Below are 811 nucleotides of genomic sequence, written 5' to 3'. Positions count from 1 at the left end.
AATTCTTACCTTCGAGCAATATCACTTATGTGTCGATATGTAAATAGAGGTTTAATGAATTGATGTTGTGTTCAGATTGGTGATGCCTACGTACTGAATCATGCCGAATAACATCAGCTATAATAAGCGGGCGTGTTAAATACATGAAATGGCGAAATTACGAAATGACGCCACGAGTTAGAATCAATATGGGATACGGATGTCTATAAAAGTTAACTTTTACTATTATTTAGAGCTAAACACTGTCGAGCGGAGTCAGTGATGTTTAGGCTGACCTGAGCGCTACTTAGGCTAAGCAGAACGCTATTTCGACTTATTCATGCTGACCATAGTGCCATTTCGCCATTTTGTGTCTTTTTGTGTTTCGCCATTTTGTCTTCGCGGGAAAAACGAGGTAGTTTTTGTAAAACGTGAAAACTCAAGCACTGACCTTTTTAAAACGTGCACAGAGAACGCAAACTTCCGGCCCTACGATACATAACCAAACACTTTTTAAACAGCACATTTCATTATACCAAAGTCGCAAACAATGGACGTTGAATTTTCCTGACGATGACTGATCAACAAGTATCGCGCAATGTGTAATTTTTTTGAGGAACGGTTCGTATTTTTCTTGTCACTGAAAATGTTGGACCGTCGGTTAATATAATCTCGGTTTTCAGTAGAATAGAAAGTCCATAAGAGATTGTTGGTGAAAAGTTAAGCAAATGTACTCTTTGGTCAAAGTACGGAATTTCGGCGTAAAAGTGTCAAAGTTCATCAATGTAAAATCAGACGGGCCTGTGGGAAATTACATTATTTACCCAACTAC

Source organism: Orbicella faveolata, unplaced genomic scaffold (genome assembly GCF_042242905.1).
Source record: "Orbicella faveolata isolate gen_17 unplaced genomic scaffold, um_ofav_v1 contig_25, whole genome shotgun sequence".
NCBI lineage: Eukaryota > Metazoa > Cnidaria > Anthozoa > Scleractinia > Merulinidae > Orbicella > Orbicella faveolata.
Note: the sequence above shows the minus strand (reverse complement) of the source record.